We start from the raw sequence: 22,821 nt of genomic DNA on the forward strand, positions 1-22,821 counted from the left end.
CCAAAGCTGCTTTTTATTCCCAGTCCGGCCCTGGATATAAGTATCCTCATAAATCAGCCCCCCCCCCCTCTTTTGACCCCCCTTAAGTGGATTTTAGGGAAATGGTAAAACACGTGTTTCTTTATTTTTCAAGGAGAATCTAAGTACCATTTTTCACGTCTGTAACATCGTCCATTTTTAAAATATAGGTATCCTCATAAATCGGCCACCTCTTTTTTTTTTTAATCATATTTCTTTTATTGGGATTTTTATTCATTACAACATTTAAAGCATATTCATACATAGCAATAATCATGAAACAGGATATATACAACGTTATCTGAGAGTATAAATACCCTCCTGACAAACTACAACATAATAACCTTCCTCTTAATTGTAGATATTTAGAATTGTGAGAGTGATATCCAACGGTTAAAATATATTAATTGAGATTCTAGTTGTAACAGTATTTTAAATACGTATCCACAATATGGTAAAATACATCTAAGTGAAACCTAATTTTTCCTCCTACAACTAAGAAGGGTATTCTTGTACCTAATCATTTTAATAAAACACAGATAAGGAAGATTAGCAGTTGACATAGACACTCTTTGGCCTTAGTACATATATATATATATATATATATATATATATATATATATATATATATATATATATATATATATATATATATATATATAAAACTGAGCATCTGATATTAAATAATGTAATAGGTTAGGTGTTATAAACAAATATAATATATTGATATATGTAAATATTGAACTATATACTGATATAATAGTTGGTTAGTATAGTTATAATAGGAATTAAATCGAACATATAACAAAGTTTTAGGAATTAGCACAATAAGCCACAATGAGAATTGAGGGTTTTAGATTGTTATTTGAGAGTACAGGGCCCTAGAGAGAAGGTGGAATTCTTATGTATTGGAGATATAGCCTTTTTAATGATCTATAATCTAAAGTATGTTCTAATCTCCATACATTATGTATTCTGGCCCCAAGCTTAGAGGTAATATCTAGTTGAGAACCCTTTAGTAACTTAGTGTGATAAATTGAGAGCACCAATATGATATATTTTAAAAAAGGGAAAACAAATGATCACATAAGTGTGAAGTATATGGGGAGAACCAGTGAATAGGCCCATGGTTGGTAAAGCTAAGTTGCATCCTAAGAGACATCTTATGATTTTACCCTAGATTTATATTAAAGAGTTCTACCCTATCAGATATAATCTCTATATCATCATTTACAGTACTCTATGGCCCTATGTAGTAAGAGTATATACTGTATCTAAATGAAAGCAGTTGTTCAAATGTTTAAGGGTATATGTATGCATATCAAGAACAAGTTTGAGACCTTCAGCTAAAATGTGATGTATTGCTTATGAGTTCTATTATTTGTCTGTGAACACCAACACATTGGTAAATAGACATAGACAATAAGGGACATATTTATTACAAATGCACTCTAGCTACAAACCAACAGAGGGTCTGGAATCTTAAGTACTCTGCAAAGGGAAATGTTAAAACACATGTTGCTTTATTTTTCAAGGAGAATCTAAATACCAATTTTAACGTCTGTAACATCGTCGGTTTGTGAGCTATAGGTTTCCTCAAAAGAAAGTTCACCCCCCTTTTTCACCCCCTTAGGGACCTAATTTCCAAAAATCCTTCCTTAGAGGGTGCCTACGTCATTAAAACAACGTACCTTCCAAATTTTACTTCCTAGGTTAAACGGTTTGAGCTGGGCGTTGATGAGTCAGTCATTCAGTCAGTCAGTCCTTCTTCTTTTATATATATATATTGATAGATATAGTTGATTTTATATATATATATATATATATATATATATATATATATATATATATATATATATATATATAAATATATATATATATATATCTATATATATATATATATATATATATTATACTTTATTTATGAAGCGCCAACATATTCCACAGCGCTGTCCATGGATACAATTCATTTAAATAAAACAATACAAGACTTGTAAAAGACAGGACAACATTTACAAACACATACAGGAGGGATTGAGGGCCCTATTCCCGTGGGAACTTACAATCTAGAAGTATATATATATATATATATATATATATATATATATATATATATATATATATATATATATATTAATATCTATTTATAAATACTTAGAACATATTCTGCTATGTGGAGAACATTGGAATATGAAAGATTTACCGTTCATACACAGTATAACACTTTATTTAATATAAACATTGCATTAATATGTTTTTACACATATTCATCTACTGCAAAGGGCTCCAATGCACTTATATATAAGTCTAAATATGTATACACATGTATTTATATGTTTAAATGTATATATATGTCTGTAAATACATATATACACACATATAAATACATATTACACATTTATAGATATATCTATCTATCTACAGTATATACATACATATCCATCTTTAGACATGTATGTGTATGTATCTCAATGTTAAAGCTTAAAGATGGTGTTTGCCTAGTGCCGGTTTAGCAATATGTACCCTGTAGCTCTGGTTAGTTACACCTAGTTGTCACAAGGAAAATTAGTAGAAAAAAATATGTATGCCAAAGCGCCTAACCTGTCAGAGGCTGGGGTACTAGTTGAGAATATAAATTCTTTCAAATTTTATTCATACAATATTTAAAAGACAATACAAAACAGTTCAAAAATACATAGATCCATGTAATAATAAAACACCAATTACAGTGAATTTAAAACTCTAATTACAGTAACTTGGAATAATGGTAAAAACAGTTGCTTGAAACTTCTCAACAATTAACATAGACAGTTTAAAAATTAAATTATGAATACAAATTAAAATAATCTTAACTCTTATACATATTCATGTTGCTAGTATGTTCCTGATGTTTGCAATATGTATATCTTCCTAGTGTTGTAACATATAAGCAGGAAATTAGTGCTAAGATTGAGGTGCTGAGATTTAAGTACTGAAATTGACTGCGACTCAGATAAAGTAAGACCAAAGGTGGTCTATCTAACTGCTTTATCCCAGATGTATGTGTGAATTCCAAATAATTTTAATAAAATTAAAAAAATTAAAAAGTGTCTTTGTGTCCAAATTTATATGGTAATATCCAAAAATTGTGTCCAAAAAATTATCCAATTGGTATCCAAAAAGTCTTCATAAAATCGTAGATTGGAGGATGATGTTCAAAAAAATTATCCAATTGGTATCCAAAAAGTCCGTTGTGTGGGTGAGTGAAGGTGTCCAAGCAAAAAATGTGGTTTATTCAAAATGAAACAGCATAAGTTGATCCTCTATGGTTGCTTATATTCAAAGTGAATCACAATATTTTGGGATCCAACCTCAAGAATTAAATCAAATATCCAAATACAAACAAAATAAAAAAATAAGAAAAATGAGAACTAAAAGTTCAAAATTGTGAAAAATGTGAAAAAAATGTAGGAGATGTAAAATTGTGAAGAATAGTGAAGTTATATAGAAATAATCTTTGCCTATATACTCCTTATTATATGCGTGAACTCCTTATGTTCGTTTATAGGTTTAGAACAGGTATAGAGTCTCCAGATAAGGTCCCCCTGTGGAAGATATGAACGATAGTGTAGATAATTTTTTTCAAAACGCGTTGACCGACTGAAAGCTGGTAAGCCTTATTTCATTATTTCTCTTTTACATCGCCTACATTTTTTTACAATTTTGAACTTGTATTTCTCATTTTTCTTATTTTTTTTAATTTTGTTTGTATTTGGATATTTGATTTAATTTTTTAGGTTGGATCCCACAATATTGTGATTCACTTTGAATATAAAAAAAAAAACATAGAGATGCACTCAACTAGACTTAGAACTGAATCTGGAAATATTTCTTTGCTTAGTCCCTCCTTACTCCCAGGGTACAAACTCTTTCTGCACACTATGCCTTTCACAAAGGTAATATCTCCTGTAGCATATCAGTCTGACCCTGCCAAATGACAGTCCAGCACCAAAATGCCAGGCAAATCTCCTTTGAACAAGGGAAAACAAACAAACCCCAGGCGTATGTTTCGGCCTCTATGGGCCTCGTCAGTGAGGTGCAGTTGTTCACTTTGAATATAAGCAACCATAGAGAATTAACTTATGCTGTTTCATTTTGAATAAACCACAGTTTTTGCTTGGACACCTTCACTCACCCACACAACAGACTTTTTGGATGATAAAAAGGAGAACAAAAGGGGGGCGGAGCCGGCCTGCCGCATTATTTAACGGCTCTCCAGGAGTAGAATTACACTTCTAAAGCTGAGTAGGCGAAGGAGGAACAGCTAGGGACCATAATCTTGTCATGAGAGAGACCGACACTTAACCGGAGGCAAGCACATCAGCCCTACATCATTAACACCCGGACTCAGTGACGTCTCGTCTATGGCGCGAATCGCCATTACCATTACTGAACAGTAAAGAGGGGAGAAGAGAGGTGCGGGTCCGACCTCCCCAAGACTTAACAGCAGACTGTGTAACATCACGGTTCCGGTGGAGAAGGGTGACTGCTTTGACAGTCTCTAACACACTGCTTTATGAGGTACAGTGAAGGGAGGGGGGAGGCCCACCACTATAAGCTGGCAGACAGACCAGAAGTTATGGCACCGGATACAAATGAGGCATAAACAGAGTTAGAGGCGAGACCTTTTATTGCAAGTTACTGCTCTGCTCACGGTATACACTTGGGAATATCAGGTGCTTAAGCTGCGGGCTGCAATACAGAGACAACCACTTCAATATCACATAGTTTAAAACAAAACTTTGCAGCCACGCAGGAGGGAGTAAAGCTATCAGCAGGACAAATGACATTGCCAATAATTACACATTAAAGAATGATGTGCTTGACAACTAAGTAAAGACAGCCCTGGGAATAACCATAGCTGCATACCATTCCTTTGCTCACAGTTTTATCTGGAAATATTGAGAAACTACGCAGTGTGCTGCAACACAGTGTCTATTACATATACATAACCCAGACAAGCTAGCAGTCAATGGTAGTCACACTACACCCTGTCAGAATAGAGAGACACCTACAGCAATTAAGCTTCAACGGAAAAGGTGAGGTGTATGCAAACACAATAATAACAGCCTCAGGAAGTACTTTATTTACAATACGAACTCTTATGATCAGAGAGGTGTAATTCATCTAAACAGCTGTACTTAATAAAATAATACATCACTGGTTATTATACCATTCTGAGCTTTCACACAAAATGGCGTCCAGAAGACAGCAAAGAACGGATAAGCCTCAAAAGCCAGCAAACCTAACAGGCTCCAAGATGAACTCTTTCTTTAAAACAGTAGTCACACCTAGTGTGGCTTCACCGGCCTCTCCCGTCTCTGAAACGGAGGAGGGTAGTGTAGATGATATCTCCCCTGAAGAGGACTCCCCCCTCACTAGAGCAGATCTAAGTGCATTACCCTCTAAGGAGGACTTTACAACCTTTATGCAACAGGTCAGCCAAATAATACGGGACGGTCTAGCTGAAGTGAAAAAAGACATAACCGAATTGGGGAACAGAGTGGTACAGCTTGAGGAATATGCCAAAGAAGTGTCTGAATCCACAAATCTTACAACAATGCAACTTCAACACCAAGCCACAGAGATCACACAGCTGCAAAACCAGATTGAAGATCTGGACAACAGGGGCCGCAGACAGAACTTAAGAATAAGGGGAATCCCAGAAACCATCCTGCCCGCAGCACTACCACAATACTTGCAAACCTTGTTTAGTTCTCTGCTTGACACAGACCCAGACAAGGAAATATTACTGGACAGAGCCCACAGGGCGCTGAGGCCAAAACCACAGCCCTCGGCACCGCCTAGAGATATTATCTTAAAATGCCATTATTTTCAAGACAAGGAGAACATTCTGACAGCAGCAAGAAAAAAAGTCTCCTGTCTGCCACTTGGACACTGCTCTTCAAATATATGTGGATTTAAGCCCCCTCACCCTATCGAAACGCAGAGAGGTGGGATTTCTAACAACACATCTGAGAGAGTTGGGGATACCATATCGGTGGGGATTCCCCTTCTCCCTGAGAGCATTGAAGGATAATAAGGAAGCCATTTACAGAGATCTGGAAGACTTACATCGTACAACCAAAAATACCTGAGGAGGGTACTAAAGGGCAGGCAGAGGATCCAGCACAACACCCACCACCGAAAACACAGAGGCAGAAATGGACATTGGTCCAGCGGAAAAATAAGTCATCGACGATTAAGCATGTTCATAAAGACCCTAAAGGCACAGTTACACCTTGAAGATACTAACAATAATACTTACAGGTTTTACCCTCTGATATAACTGGCCCAATATGACCAGGGACTGGGACAATAGGATACAGAACATTCGTGTCCTATGAAACACAAATGGTATCAAGCCACTTAATATATATAAATGTTTTATAATTGTCTCCCTTTTTCCCCCTACCCCATTTTCACCTCAAGAGTACAGTCAAAGTACCCAGACATAAGTAAATAAACTCTGGACTCACAATCCATAATTTAAGGCAGGAGCGGCAGCAGCATTGAGACTGCTGTTCCCTCCCATTTGTATTTGTATTAGTATGAGACTTTTTATTGTCTATTGTATTATTAAGTTTATTGTTAAAAAGTTATTAGGTTTTAATGTGTTCCTTTTGTTCCTTTTACAGAAACATTACTATGGAAATAATGGTTATCTCCCGCAATCACCCGGGTTTCTTCCTGGTCCCCCTGGCCGGGAGGAGAGCCAGACACCTCTAGGAGACTGCAACGTTCTGCTAGGTAAGACCGCACACTCACTCTTAGTTAGGCACAATGCATAGAAAAATCTGCATAATATCACAAAGCAGGTCTTAACTCCCCCCCAAAAAGGTCTATAGCGCTAAATTGGTTTGCAAAACAGGAAAGCTCGGTCATATTTATACAGGAAACCCATTTTGCAAAAAACTCAGAACCCAAATTCTCTTCACGAAAGTTTCCCACAGGGTACTTTAACTCCAACGAGAAGAAAAAAAATGGGGTGGGTATCTTGATTCACCGCAATACACCATTTCAGCTGATAAACAAATTGGGAGATAAGGAAGGCAGAATACTCATGGTGGTTGGTTTAATACATAACAGACCTGTGACATTAGTTAACATATATGCACCAAACACTAATAGAACACCTTTTTTTAGAAAACTACTTTCATTAGTCCTGGAAAACAGGAAGGGCATATTAATTTTAGGGGGAGACCTCAATGTGACTATGGACCCTCTGTTAGATACGACATCCCATAATACAAGCATAGCTCACAGACCTCCAGACTCAGTATATCACAGTTTACGACAGCTGGGGTTAGTAGATGTATGGAGGATACAACACCCCCAACAGCGGAATTATACATTTTACTCCCATCCTTGGGCTTCCTACTCACGACTGGACTATCTTTACATAGATCAATCAAACCTATCCCTTGTAGATGACACCGACATCCAACCAACCACGTGGGCTGACCATTCAGCAGTCTCTCTCTCCCTAAATTGGCCAGAAATTCCGGTTAGTCCTTACATTTGGAGACTAGACGATTAACTTCTATGTCACCCCCCAACATGCCAATCCCTAACCACATCTATTACTGAATACTTTCAGTTTAACACTAGCACAGAGGTATCACCACTCAACACATGGGAGGCACATAAAGCAGTGATACGCGGGGAGTGTATAAAGCATAGAGCTTACATTACAAAAACACACAATATGGCAAAGGACTCTCTACTCACCAGGTTACGAGACTTAGAAATAGAACACAAACAACGACCAACAGACTCAAATCTTCTATCCTCAATAACTAACATTAGGACGGACCTTAATAGAATACTCATGAAGGAGACCCAGAAGATGGCACTAAAGCTAAAGAAAACATTCTTTGTTGAGGGAAATAGAACAGGCTCAATGTTAGCTAAGGCTTTGAGGACCAAGACTGGCCAAACACATGTATACAAAATTAAAAAACAGGACGGCACAGAAACCTATGACAGCAAGGATATAGCGGAATGTTTTAAGGACTTTTACGCTAGACTATATAATCTAGAACAACTAGAAACCCAGAAACACATTGAGGGAATGGAACAATATATTAAGGCCGCTGGCCTTAACCCCTTGACAGAAACCCAAAAAAAAGACTTAGACTCTCCAATAACTCTAAAAGAGGTCCTGCAAGTCATCTCTCATCTCCCGGGGGGGAAGAGTCCGGGCCCAGATGGATTCACCAACTCGTATTATAAAACTTTTAAACATCTCTTGGCCCTCACCTCCTGATGCTGTTCCAAGCCATAGACAGTGACCTAAAATTCTCACCAGACATGCTATTAGCACACATAGCGGTCATATTAAAACCAGACAAACCACAGGAATTACCGGGTAGTTATAGGCCCATTTCTCTACTTAATTCGGACATAAAGATATTTAGTACAATCTTAGCAAACCGCATAAACACGGTATTGAACGACATAATACATACTAATCAAGTAGGCTTCACGCCCCGTTGTGAAGCGAGAGACAACACAATACGGGCATTATTACTATCTTCATTCTCAAAGGTACATGACATTCCGGCGGTGATAATGACGACGGATGCAGAAAAAGCATTCGATAGGACAAATTGGCTTTTTCTCAAAAAAACATTAGAGATATTTGGTTTCGGACCTAAAATGACCGATAGAGTGAGTAGTCTCTACACATGCCCTGGTGCCAAAGTCAGAGTAAATAATATGCTTTCAGACCCATTCCCCATTCGAAATGGCACACGGCAAGGATGTCCCCTTTCGCCTATCCTGTTTATACTAACAATGGAAGTATTTGCGGCTCACATACGCACAAACAAAGAAATACAAGGCATCACAATAGGACCCAACGAATTTAAAATAGCAATGTATACGGACGATGTCCTTTTTTCAGTAGCTTCCCCCAATAGCACTATACCAGCGATACTAAGTGAAATTGATAGGTTTGGTGCATACTCAAACTTTTTAATTAATTAAACCAAGTCAGAGGTCCTAAACATCTCACTTAGCCCTTCCACATTTCGTAAACTTTCACAAATCTGCCCACTACGTTTACAATCAGAATCGGTCAAATACTTAGGTATCCATCTCTCCCCCAACCCCTCCACTCTTTTTAAGAAAAACTACGAGACCCTACTTAACACCATATCAGAAGACCTTAAAACTTGGACAACCAAAACGCTTACGTGGTGGGGTAGGATACACTCTATTAAAATGACAATATTACCCAAAATTCTATACTTACTGCAAGCTTTACCAATACACCTCCCCACCTGGTTTTTAACGCGGATACAAAGACAGATAAATAATTATGTTTGGGGAAAGATTAGACCCAGGGTCAATAAACGCACTTTATATAGGCCCACGACTACAGGGGGAGTGGGACTGCCCAAAATAGAGGAATATTATCACGCAGTAACGCTCCAGAAGGTACTAGACTGGCACGGATCAGTGACACACAAAGCGTGGGTGTCAATTGACTCCCAGATATTGCAAATCCCTTTCGTAAGAGCATTATGCTGGGTTCCCCCAGACATAAGACCAAAACAGTGTGGACACCTTGATCTACACAAGCATTTTTTCAAAGAATGGGAGAGAATAAAAAATTTGTACCCTCACATCTCTTCCACCAGATCGCCACTGTTCCCAATATCTCTCAATACAGAGATGGCGGGGGGCCTGGACAGGGGATTTAGGAATGATAGAGAATGGGGATATACTATCCCATTAAACAGATTCTTGGATGGAGGGAAATTAATGGACAGACTTAGATTAAAGAATATAGCAGATGGACGGTACGCACAATGGCTCAAATATGCACAGCTTCAGCACTTCCTACAGACAACTTCCCACAGGCAGGAGTTCACTCACCCTTTGACCCCTTTTGAAAGACTATGTGACAGAGAGACAGCTACTCCGGGTTCACTGTCACGTTCTCGCGGTCTCCTATTAGACTCCCAAAACAACACACTACCAAACTTTGCAATCAGATGGGAACATGACCTTCATATGGACATAGATAGGGAAGCCTGGCACACCATATTCCAAAGAACAAAAAAATAATCGTCCTCCCCACAAATACTTGAAATGAATTATAAGCTTTTATCCCGCTGGTACCTAACCCCGACTAGACTGAACACCATATACCCTGACTCTTCACGTATGTGCTGGAGGGGATGTGGGGAACAGGGCAGCTTGCTACATATGTGGTGGGGTTGCCCCATAATAGAAATATTATAGAGGGAGGTGGAGGCAGACTTCCAGAGACTAGTAGGAGACGAGTTCAGACTAACAGCTAGAATAGCACTACTAAATGACACTACTCATATTACATGCAAGTTGAGATCCCTCATAATACAAATAGGGCTGAATGGTGCCCGATCCGTAATCGCTAGAGCCTGGAAGACATCACTTCCCCTAACTAGAGAGATGTGGTTAGAGAGAACAACTGAACTCATAGGTTTAGAGGAATACGGGTTCTTAAAGAGGGGCAGGCTCCCATTTTTCCTAGGTGCCAAATTCCTGTGGGATGACATACATCCACCATCCCAACATACAGCACATTGATAAGACACTCACAAGTAAAGAAATCACCAAGTGGAGGTCTGGCCTGGTTTTTCCCTCCCTTCCGGCCCGGGGACTGGAGATGACCCAGCGGTGATGCACCGATAACAGGTAAGATAGCATAGAGGGAGATAATAGATAAGATTGATGACTCTTATGACTTTGAGTAATGTAACAATGATGTGAAATGTCTACTGCATATGGAACACTGAGTTAGTTAAGGTAGTAGTAGTTAAGTTGATTATGTGTTATTGTCTAAACAGTAGTTTTGGATATAATGGTCTACTAAAGCGATGTACAACGACTGTTTGACACTGTATGTAAAATTGAAAATATAATAAATAAAAAAAAAAATAAAAAAAAAAAAAAGGAGAACAAAAAGTCCCAAAATTTAAAGATAAAAAAAATCAAATTTTATTCTATAAGTAAAAACAGGAAAACGGAGAGCTGTTCCAAAGCAGAGTGGCTTGTCTGACCGTTTTCGGTCAATAGACCGTAATCATAGACAGAATGGGCTACAAGTGTGTGTCCTATTTAAGAAGGATGAAAACACCTCATTGGCTAAAAACAAATGGTATTGAAACTAATTACATTTAAAGATAAAAACACAGTAACCTAAGTATATCTATGCAAGAGGATAATTTAGATATAGGCTAACATGGTCTGTGGATATATGATAAATATACATTTGCGGGAATGATATTGACAAACCAAAAGAATACAAAAAGGTACATATACGTATCAGTGATGTGTGATACAATAAATATGGAAGATCCCGTTTATCCACCTACAAAGCACTTAACAGTTAATCGTAGGTAAACAAAACAAAACAAAATTGTAGCATGTTGCTTGGTAGAACAACAAGGAGGCAGCTGGAGTTAATCTCAACTATAAGTGGAGCATATCTACATATCACATGGTTTCATATTTTAATGCCACAAATAATGGACTGTATTCAAAAAAAATTAGAAAGAATACACAATAATGACTATACATTATACGTTTATAAGATTTTAAGAACCCAACATTGGTAAATATAGATATATCACACCAAAAACCACATTCCATCATGAAAAATCTTTAAACCATATTCCATATATTGGTAAGACACATATAACAGAATATAAAGAAAATAAAGAAATGCTGAATTTAGTAGCATACTGTTGGGTAAATTATAAAGTAATACACATAAATAATGAATCATTTAACTAAAGTATGCCTCAACCTAGTGTTGCCAATAATAAATGATATCAAACTCCAAATTACACCCATTGGGGATGAGAATATCCAACTTGAAGATCCAATAGATTTCTTGTCTACATAATACAGAAAACTTGTCTCCCCCTCTAGGGTATCTTTTGATTTGTTCAATCGCCCTCTACTGTAAATTAGATACATCTTGATTGTGGACATCAAGAAAATGTTTTGACAGAGCTGTTCCCTGATACGTGTGCCTACCTCACGTGTGGTTCTACCGACATAGCTCATTGAACACTGGGTGCAATTCATCACATATATTCATCACATATATAATATACGTGCTTTTGCAATTGACACATCCTCTTGTGTCAAAATTCTCTCCTGATTGAAATGAGGTAAAAGACTTACCAGTTCTAACATGATCACATGAGGTGCATGTTCGCCTACCGCACCTATATGTCCCATTACATCTCAACCAGGAGCTCTCAGAGTCATCCTCTTTTAGCATGCTGGGAGATAAAATGTTATCAAGTGTCCTATTTTTCTTGGCCACAAACATGCAGCCATTAGTTACTGTATTCCTCAATTTCTTATCACCAATCAGTATCGACAATTTTTTATTAACAATTTCACATATTTAATCGTACTGATTGGAGTATGCAGTAATGAATTTAGGCTTTGACCTTTGAACATCATCCTCCAATCTATGATTTTATGAAGACTTTTTGGATACCAATTGGATAATTTTTTGGACACAATTTTTGGATATTACCATATAAATTTGGACACAAAGATACTTTTTATTATTTTTTATTTTATTAAATTTATTTGGAATTCACACATACATCTTGGATAAAGCAGTTAGATAGACCACCTTTGGTCTTACTTTATCTGAGTTGCAGTTAATTTCAGTACTTAAGTCTCAGCACCTCAATCTTAGCACTAATATCCTGCTTATATGTTACAACACTAGAGAGATATACATATTGCAAACATCAGGAACATACTAGCAGCATGAATGTGTATAAGAGTTAAGATTATTTTAATTTGTATTCATAATTTAACTTTTAAACTGTCTATGTTAATTGTTGAGAAGTTTCAAGCAACTGTTTTTACCATTATTCCAAGTTACTGTAATTAGAGTTTTAAATTCACTGTAATTGGTGTTTTATTATTACATGGATCTACGTATTTTTAAACTGTTTTGTATTGTCTTTTAAATATTGTATGAATACAATTCAAAAGAATTTATATTCTCGACTAGTACCCCAGCCTCCGACAGGTTAGGTGCTTTGGCAAACATATTTTATTCTCAATGTTAAAGCCCTTTGCCTGCTTTTGTGTTTTCTAACACATGTGACCTTATATCTTTGAGCCCTTAGAACTTTTTTGTGATTTTTTTTTCTAATCATTGTTATTAGATGGTGTTATTATGAGTGTAACTGTACTTTGTAATGTATTTAAAATTAGTTTTTAAAACTTTTTGTTTCGCAAAACAGTTAACCAGAGCTCTGAAGATGCGCTATCCCGACGAGAATTAACTTTCGCTCAAGCAATCGCATTTACTTTCAACTTGTAATACAGCGAAAAACCCAATACATTCAAACACCCAAAATAAACCCCTTTTCACTTGCATGTAACTGTTGGCGCTCTACTCGTAATCTGGCCCAACGTTGTAATACTTTTTCCTCTACGATTTTTTAATGAAGTGAAACCTGAAGAGTGAAACGCCGCCAGTACACAAATGCAAACAATTCAAGTCTTTCACTTTATAAACTTATTGTTATATGTAATATGTATTACTGGCCTAGGTATAGGATTAATTGGAGTTATGCTACTATTTAAATATCAGTACGTATTTACATATAAAAATAAAATGAAGTACATTTCTCCATAATTCTAACTAGGCCCATGCCTAGGGCAGCAATACCTATATAAATAAATTAAAAATGTAATAAAACCAAAAAATGTTTTTCCTTAAATATATATATTTTTTCATAAATTCAATGTATCTTTGTTTTGTGATCTACATAGCTCCCATGTCTTTCTCTCTAGAGGCAATCACAGGTAAGGAGGGCAGGCGTTAAACTTAACTTTTATAGTGTAAGGTTGTATTACCATGGCAAACTTGTTATGGCGTGATTTTTGAGAAATCCAACATCGGATGGAAGCGTAAACACAACGTTAATTTACACATACATAGAAAGACAGACTGCACGCACTGTGCAAACATTTTCAATTGAATCCTGGTAGTTAAATGGAGAAGTAAACTACGTTTAGCTGTCGTCAACTTCGGTGGCTTACATCTACATTTTTAATGACTCAATGAAAATGAGCCCTAAGTTCGAATTAGTAGAGGGTCAATATTAGGAAGAGAGAATCACAAAGATCACCATGGCAAGCTAACAATTAATCTATGGGCCAAAAATATGTGACAAAGTCATGTCAGAATGAGGACACAGCAGCCTAAAATAGATATAAGAAAGCTACTACTAAAACATTTATTGTCTTCTTCAGGTTGATTTGTAAATTTGTAGAACTTGCAAAGAGCTTTCCATTAGAATTACTTCTTGACACTCCTTATCTAGCATCAGCAGGAACACAAAAAGGTAGGGCCACAGTTATCAGACCCTGCAAATATTTCCGTAAAGAAGCACGTTCCATACGCAGTATTTTTCTAGTCAAAAATAAAAATGGCAAATTTGTTAACATCATGGAAATATGTCAACTATTTTTTAGAAAATCATTTTGAGATGGAGGGATTGTCTTATAAATCTTGATTAGTTATTGAGATGAGACAAAACCGATATTTATTTAACTGTCCCAGTCCACCCTTCTCACAGACAATGTCATTGCAAATTAAGAAATCCGCCTATTCACTTGTTTTCTTTTCAATTTATTGTCATAAACTGTTTTAGATTGAGAGGAATCTATATCATCATATGTCTTAATGATATTCTTATCATAAAACAAGATCCTTTATCTCCCAGTTTCCAATGATCTATCACCAGCTTTCTTCTCAAAAGTTTAATTTTAAACAAACATCTAATATTTTCTGCATGCTTTCATAACAGAACTCTCTAAAGACTTCCAATAGGAGGCTCCCATAGGAGCCAATGAAAGTGCACTCTCGTGAGCGCAATGCTTCCTAGCAATGGGAATGCTATGAACGAGCTCATGTTCACATTGTGATTTACTTGTAATACCAGCGCACATTATTATTTGCACATTATTGTGCGCTATTATTACAAAGTGGAGCACTAATATTGCTTGTACGAAAGAGATATTTAGTGCGCCACTTGTAATCTAGCCCTATATTGTGAATAGAATCCTTTCCTTTTTCAGTAGCGTACATACAAAGTGAAGTATGTATTCTAATTAATCAAATAATAAGGGACCCTTGTTTAATTATGCGTATAAAATTTAATACACAAAAAAGGGATACCAAATTTGTCAAAGGGTTATGTGGGTAAATTAATAATACTCTGATTTATATAATATGCAAAAAATAATGTCTTAAATCTGAATCCATTTAGTTCTAATACATTTATCTATTAAACCGAGAATGGATAAAAACTAAAATAGTTTATAGAAAGAATAGTTTAATTATTTACTTCTTGGAGGCTTCAAAGACTGAAAGTCACTTTTTCACAGATAAGATTGCGGTTGCGGAATAATATCAAGGCTCCTGAGTGTGCACTTGGCAAGAACATTTTGTCAACTCTATACAAAATTGTAACAACTGTAAAAAAGAAACATGGAAACTTACGGCTAGATTACGAGTTTTGCGGAAAGGTGAAAAAGCAGCGTTAACAGGTCCTAATGCTGCTTTTTTACGCCCGCTGCTATTATGAGTCTTGCAGGTATAGGTGTACCGCACACTTTTTTGGCCTTACCGCCAACCGACTTACGTAAACTTCGTAAACCCTTTTTTCTATGGGACTTCCATAACGCCAGTATTACGAGTCTGTCCTGGGAGGCCAAAAAGTTAACGGTATACCCTATATACCGGACAAGATCACTAACACATTTTAAAGTCAGTAGTTATGAGTTTTACACTACAAAGCCATAGCATAAAACTCATAACTAACACCCATTAACTACCTATTAACCCCTAAACCGAGGCCCTCCCACATCGCAAACACTATAATAAATTTTTTAACCCCTAATCTGCTGCTCCGGACATCGCCGACACTAGAATAAACATATTAACCCCTAAACCGCTGAACTCCCGCATCGCAAACACTAGTTAAATAATATGAACCCCTAATCTTCCGCCCCTAACATCGCCGCCACCTACATTATACTTATTAACCCCTAATCTGCTGCCCCCAACATCACCGCCACCTACATTATATTTATTAACCCCTAATCTGCCGCCCCCAATGTAGCCGCAACCTACCTACACTTATTAACCCCTAATCTGCCGCCCCCAACGTTGCCGCCACTATATTAAATTTATTAACCCCTAAACCTAAGTCTAACCCTAACACCCCCTAATTGAAATATAATTTAAATACATCTAAATAAATATTACTATCATTAACTATATTATTCCTATTTAAAACAAAATACTTACCTATAAAATAAACCCTAAGCTAGCTACAATATAACTAATAGTTACATTGTAGCTATCTTAGGGTTTATTTTTATTTTACAGGCAAGTTTGTATTTATTTTAACTAGGTAGAATAGTTATTAAATAGTTATTAACTATTTAATAACTACCTAGCTAAATAAATACAAATGTACCTGTAAAATAAAACATAACCTAAGTTGCACTAACACCTTACTTACTCTACAATTAAATAAATTACCTACATTAAATACAATTAAATAAATTAGATTAAATTAGCTAAATCACAAAAAAAACACTAAATTACAGAAAATAAAAAACAAATTACAGATCTTTAAACTAATTACACCTAATCTAAGAGCCCTATCAAAATAAAAAAAGCCCCCCCCAAAATAAAAAAAAACCCTAGCCTAAACTAAACTGTCAATAGCCCTTAAAAGGGAGTTTTGCGGGGCATTGCCCCAAATAAATCAGCTCTTTTTCCTGTAAAAAAATATACAAACACCCCCCCAACAGTAAAACCCACCACCCACACAACCAACCCCCCAAATAAAATACTAACTAAAAAAAACTAAGCTCCCTATTGCCCTGAAAAGGGCATTTGGATGGGCATTGCCCTTAAAATGTCATTTAGCTCTATTGCAGGCCCAAAGCCCTAACCTAAAAAATAAACTCACCCAATACACCCTTAAAAGAATCCTGACACTAACCCCCGAAGATTCACTTACCGGGAGAAGTCTTCATCCAAGCGGCAAGATGTCCTCAATGAAGCCGGCAGAAGTGGTCCTCCAGACGGGCAGAAGTCATCATCCAGACGGCATCTTCTATCTTCGTCCTTCCGGCGCGGAGTGGGTCCATCTTCAAGACATCCAACACGGAGCATCCTCTTCCAACTAAGTCTTCTTGCTGAATGAATATCTCTTTAAGTGACGTCATCCAAGATGGCGTCCCTTAGATTCCGATTGGCTGATAGAATTCTATCAGCCAATCGGAATTAAGGTAGAAAATATCATTTTGGCTGATTGGATCAGCCAATAGGATTGAGCTTGCATTCCATTGGCTGATTGGAACAGCCAATAGAATGCAAGCTCGATCCTATTGGTTTATTGGATATGGCCCACATAAATTAGCAGTCTCCTGTTGTGAAATGCAAATAAAAAAAAGCATGTGATAAGAGACTGCCTGTAGTGGCTTAGAAACAGGCAGAAATTGAGAGGTTTTAATGTTATAAAGTGTATTAATATAACAATGTTGGTTGTGCAAAGTTGGGGAAAGGGTAGCAAAAGCATTAACTATCTATTTAAACAATAACAATGCTGGTGTTGACTGTCCCTTTAAACATGCTGCTGCAGAAAAAAAAGCATCTTTATTACATTTATATCACCTTCACAATGTGGAGATTTTCACCTACTGCCTAACCCTTTTCTGCCCTACATTACATCACATGCTGCCCTACTTCCTCCTTCACTGCGCTACCCACCTGCTGGTTTAGATGTACTGTATAAAACTGAAATAACACCAGTTTCATTTCAGTGAAAGAAATCAAGTGAATTTGATATATTCTGTATATTGAGAGTGACATTAATAAGTCACTTTTACCTTACCAGTGTTTTATATAAAGCACTGGTTCAAAATCCCAGGATGATTGTTTTGTTTCTGGTACATGTAAGTCCTTACAGGGCAGCTTTAAACTTACTTCTATTATCTAATTTGCTTTATTCTCTTGATATCCTTTGTTGAAAAGCATATCTAAATAGGCTAAGTAGCTGCTGATTGGTGGCTGCACATAGGTGCTTCGTGTGGTTAGTTATTTCTTCAACAAAGGATACCTAAAGAATTAAGCGAATTAGACAATAGAAGTAAATTGGAATTTTGTTTAAAATTATATTTTCTATCGGCTAGATTTGGAGTTTTGTCGGTAACGACCCGAAAATCTAACGCCGGCTTTTTTCTGGCCGCACCATAAAAATAACTCTGGTATTGAGAGTCCACAGAATGGCTGCGTTAGGCTCCAAAAAAGAGCGTAGAGCATTTTTAACGCAGCTTCAACTCTCAATACCACGATTCCCCCATAGGAAACAATGGGGCTGTTTGATCTGAAAAAAAACCTAACACCTGCAAAAAAGCCGCGTTCAGCTCCTAACGCGTCGCAGCCCCTATGGGGAAACACTTCTACGTCTGCACTTAACACCCTAACATGTACCCCGAGTCTAAACAACCCTAACCTTACACTTATTAACCCCTAATCTGCCGACCCCGCTATCGCTGACACCTGCATTTTATTTTTAACCCCTAATCTTCCGCTCCGTAAACCGCCGCTACTTACATTATCCTTATGTACCCCTAATCTGCTGCCCCTAACACCGCCGACCCCTATATTATATTTATTAACCCCTAACCTGCCCCCCACAACGTCGCAGCCAGCTACCTACAATAATTAACCCCTAATCTGCCGAGCGGACCTGAGCGCTACTATAATAAAGTTATTAACCCCTAATCCGCCTCACTAACCCTATAATAAATAGTATTAACCCCTAATCTGCCCTCCCTAACATCGCCGACACCTAACTTCAATTATTAACCCCTAATCTGCCGACCGGAGCTCACCTCTATTCTAATAAATGGATTAACCCCTAAAGCTAAGTCTAACCCTAACACTAACACCCCCCTAACTTAAATATAATTTTATTCTAACGAAATAAATTAACTCTTATTAAATAAATTATTCCTATTTAAAGCTAAATACTTACCTGTAAAATAAATCCTAATATAGCTACAATATAAATTATAATTACATTGTAGCTATTTTAGGATTAATATTTATTTTACAGGCAACTTTGTAATTATTTTAACCAGGTACAATAGCTATTAAATAGTTAAGAACTATTTAATAGTTACCTAGTTAAAATAATTACAAAATTACCTGTAAAATAAATCCTAACCTAAGTTACAATTAAACCTAACACTATACTATCATTAAATTAATTAAATAAAATACCTACAATTACCTACAATTAAACCTAACACTACACTATCAATACATTAATTAAATACAATATCTACAAATAACTACAATGAAATAAACTAACTAAAGTACAAAAAATAAAAAAGAACTAAGTTACAAAAAATAAAAAAATATCTACAAACATAAGAAAAATATTACAACAATTTTAAACTAATTACACCTACTCTAAGCCCCCTAATAAAACAACAAAGCCCCCCAAAATAAAAAATGCCCTACCCTATTCTAAATTACTAAAGTTAAAAGCTCTTTTACCTTACCAGCCTTGAACAGGGCCCTTTGCGGGGCATGCCCCAAGAAGTTCAGCTCTTTTGCCTGTAAAAAAAAACATACAATACCCCCCCCCAACATTACAACCCACAACCCACATACCCCTAATCTAACCCAAACCCCCCTTAAATAAACCTAACACTAAGCCCCTGAAGATCTTCCTACCTTGTCTTCACCTCACCAGGTATCACCGATCCGTCCTGGCTCCAAAATCTTCATCCAACCCAAGCGGGGGTTGGCGATCCATCATCCGGTGGCTGAAGAGGTCCAGAAGAGGCTCCAAAGTCTTCATCCTATCCGGGAAGAAGAGGCGATCCGGACCAGCAACCATCTTGATCCAAGCGGCATCTTCTATCTTCATCCGATGACGACCGGCTCCATCCTGAAGACCTCCACCGTGGACCCATCTTCTTCCGGCGACGTCCAACTGCAGAATGACGGTTCCTTTAAGGGACGTCATCCAAGATGGCGTCCCTCGAATTCCGATTGGCTGATAGGATTCTATCAGCCAATCGGAATTAAGGTAGGAATATTCTGATTGACTGATGGAATCAGCCAATCAGAATCAAGTTCAATCCGATTGGCTGATCCAATCAGCCAATCAGATTGAGCTTGCATTCTATTGGCTGTTCCGATCAGCCAATAGAATGCGAGCTCAATCTGATTGGCTGATTGGATCAGCCAATCGGATTGAACTTGATTCTGATTGGCTGATTCCATCAGCCAATCAGAATATTCCTACCTTAATTCTGATTGGCTGATAGAATCCTATCAGCCAATCGGAATTCGAGGGACGCCATCTTGGATGATGTCCCTTAAAGGAACTGTCATTCTGCAGTTGGACGTCGCCGGAAGAAGATGGGTCCGCGGTGGAGGTCTTCAGGATGGAGCCGGTCGTCATCGGATGAAGATAGAAGATGCCGCTTGGATCAAGATGGTTGCCGGTCCGGATCGCCTCTTCTTCCCGGATAGGATGAAGACTTTGGAGCCTCTTCTGGACCTCTTCAGCCACCGGATGATGGATCGCCAACCCCCGCTTGGGTTGGATGAAGATTTTGGAGCCAGGACGGATCGGTGATACCTGGTGAGGTGAAGACAAGGTAGGAAGATCTTCAGGGGCTTAGTGTTAGGTTTATTTAAGGGGGGTTTGGGTTAGATTAGGGGAATGTGGGTGGTGGGTTGTAATGTTGGGGGGGTATTGTATGTTTTTTTTTACAGGCAAAAGAGCTGAACTTCTTGGGGCATGCCCCGCAAAGGGCCCTGTTCAGGGCTGGTAAGGTAAAAGAGCTTTGAACTTTAGTAATTTAGAATAGGGTAGGGCATTTTTTTTGGGGGGGGGGGGCTTTGTTGTTTTATTAGGGGGCTTAGAGTAGGTGTAATTAGTTTAAAATTGTTGTAATATTTTTCTTATGTTTGTAGATATTTTTAAATTTTTTGTAACTTAGTTCTTTTTTATTTTTTGTACTTTAGTTAGTTTATTTAAATGTATTTTTTTGTAGGTATTGTATTTAATTAATGTATTGATAGTGTAGTGTTAGGTTTAATTGTAGGTAATTGTAGGTATTTTATTTAATTAATTTAATGATAGTATAGTGTTAGGTTTAATTGTAACTTAGGTTAGGATTTATTTTACAGGTAATTTTGAAATTATTTTAACTAGGTAACTATTAAATAGTTCTTAACTATTTAATAGCTATTGTACCTGGTTAAAATAATTACAAAGTTGCCTGTAAAATAAATATTAATCCTAAAATAGCTACAATGTAATTATAATTTATATTGTAGCTATATTAGGATTTATTTTACAGGTAAGTATTTAGCTTTAAATAGGAATAATTTATTTAGTAAGAGTTAATTTATTTCGTTAGAATAAAATTATATTTAAGTTAGGGGGGTGTTAGTGTTAGGGTTAGATTTAGCTTTAGGGGTTAATCCATTTATTAGAATAGCGGTGAGCTCCGGTCGGCAGATTAGGGGTTAATAATTGAAGTTAGGTGTCGGCGATGTTAGGGAGGGCAGATTAGGGGTTAATACTATTTATTATAGGGTTAGTGAGGCGCATTAGGGGTTAATAACTTTATTATAGTAGCGCTCAGGTCCGCTCGGCAGATTAGGGGTTAATAAGTGTAGGCAGGTGGAGGCGACGTTGAGGGGGGCAGATTAGGGGTTAATAAATATATTATAGGGGTCGGCGGTGTTAGGGGCAGCAGATTAGGGGTACATAAGTATAACGTAGGTGGCGGCGCTTTGCGGTCGGCAGATTAGGGGTTAATTATTGTAGGCAGGTGGCGGCGACGTTGTGGGGGGCAGATTAGGGGTTAATAAATATAATACAGGGGTCGGCGGTGTTAGGGGGAGCAGATTAGGGGTACATAAGGATAACGTAGGTGGCGGTCGGCAGATTAGGGGTTAAAAAAATGTATTCAAGTGTCGGCGATGTGGGGGGACCTCGGTTTAGGGGTACATAGGTAGTTTATGGGTGTTAGTGTACTTTAGAGTACAGTAGTTAAGAGCTTTAGAAACTGGCGTTAGCCCAGAAAGCTCTTAACTACTGACTTTTTTCCTGCGGCTGGAGTTTTGTCGTTAGATGTCTAACGCTCACTTCAGAAACGACTCTAAATACCGGAGTTAGAAAGATCCCATTGAAAAGATAGGATACGCAATTGACGTAAGGGGATCTGCGGTATGGAAAAGTCGCGGCTGAAAAGTGAGCGTTAGACCCTATTTTGAGTGACTCCAAATACCGGCGGTAGCCTAAAACCAGCGTTAGGAGCCTCTAACGCTGGTTTTCACGGCTACCGCCAAACTCCAAATCTAGGTCAATCTGATTCATTAAAGAACATTTTTGGGTTTCATGTCCCTTTAAGACAGACTTTTTTTAGTATGCCCAACACAAATTGATTTGTGAATTAATTCTATATAGTTCAACATTAAAACGAATTTTATTTTATATAACAGCTGCCTTGTAAGCAGGATTTATTTTAGATGGTAAGCAGAAGAGTTTTACAATGCTTGTTTTACCAAATATAATAAATAGAGAACAAAATATTCAATGAATTAAGTCTGCTTCCAAGGTATTTTCATTTCTTTATAACTCACAGAAATCTTTATAACTATTT

Source organism: Bombina bombina, chromosome 1 (genome assembly GCF_027579735.1).
Source record: "Bombina bombina isolate aBomBom1 chromosome 1, aBomBom1.pri, whole genome shotgun sequence".
NCBI lineage: Eukaryota > Metazoa > Chordata > Amphibia > Anura > Bombinatoridae > Bombina > Bombina bombina.